The sequence below is a fragment of the Alligator sinensis genome, unplaced genomic scaffold, assembly GCF_000455745.1.
Source record: "Alligator sinensis unplaced genomic scaffold, ASM45574v1 scaffold350_1, whole genome shotgun sequence".
Lineage (NCBI taxonomy): Eukaryota > Metazoa > Chordata > Crocodylia > Alligatoridae > Alligator > Alligator sinensis.
In genome coordinates, this window is record NW_005843047.1 from 271,274 (window position 1) to 272,695 (window position 1,422).

The window sequence follows — 1,422 nt, forward strand, 5'->3', positions numbered from 1 at the left end:
CCAGCCATGGGGCAGGTGAGGGGTTGCTTCCCCATCCCCCGACTCAGCTTTTCCTCAGGCCACTTTTCCCCAGGCTCCTTCCCTGTCTTGGGTCCTCCCCTGCCCTCCCCCCACTTCCCCCTTACCTGTGGTTCTGGCATGGGGCAGCTGCATGGTCCCAGGCTAGAAGCCCTAGCTCAGGCTTCCAGCTGGTGGGGCGGGGCAGGGCAGGGCGAGGCGGGCCCTGCTGTTGTGGAAACCCGCTGCACTTCCCCTGGGTCCTACTACCCTTGTTTCCTGTCATTTTTGACAGGAACTAAGGGCATATGAATATTCATTTTCTAAATGTCTTAGGGGCCCCATGGGCCAGATAGAATGGCCTCGTGGGCCATATTTTGCCCATCCCCAGTCTAGGCTGTGCAGATTGAACTGATAAACAAGTTAACAGCCATTCACCTTTGATTCTGGAAATGCAGCCACATGCCTGCAGTGGCCCAAGTCAGAAGGTTGAGGGCACTAGAGCACACCTCCCTGCTCAGCTGGTGTAGATGACTTGGGCCAAGGCTAGCCTGCCCAGCCTGCAAAGAGTGGGAGGTTGCAGGGGAGGTGCAAAGAGTCTTGGGGTGCTGGGGGACTGTGAGTTAGCTTGCATCTGGAGGGGATCTGGGACAGAAGTTCAGTAATCCTATTTAGCCTACATCAGTTAAGTCTGATGCTACATCCATCCAGGTTTATCTTAAATCAAATTTGGCCATTTTGAAAGCAGTTTATGTGCACTGATCTTCTGTTGTATTACAGATTTGAAATGGTTTCCAATCACTTATACTGGTTTTTGTGTAATTTCTGTTCAGTCTAAAAGTTGAGTGATCAATTCCTTATGATTCTTTCATGTTGCAGAGTTCTCAAGGAGGCTCAATTGCCGTATCATTTTAAACCAACTCTGTTTTAGCTTACTCCAGAATAACAGGAATACAGCCAAATCAATGGCCCCTGTTCACGGGATAGGAAGAATTAAATTGTTGAAACCAGAGTTAAAAGGATAATCAATACAGTCTCTTTAATTAAAACCATGCAATATACAGGTCCAAATGAATCTCATATGAGCCAGGCTTAAACTGATGTAAGTGTATACAGCAGGTTGAAAATGATAGATGCTCACTTAGAGGTGCACTGGTACCAATATCGGATCGGCACAGATATAAAGAAAATGTAATATATCAGAAATCGGCCATATTAGGCCGATAATTTGACTGATAAATAGACTGTGCATGCACGTAGCTGCAGCACAGAACAGGCAGTGAGGAGCACGGCCCGACAGCTTGGAGAGCTACATCCAGCTGGTAAGTCTGGTGTTGTGGGAGGGGGGAGAGGGAAGGGGCATGGGGATGCAGATCAAGGCCCCTGCAAAGAGGGGAGCTGGAGCTGGGGCAGAGGCCGGGGCAG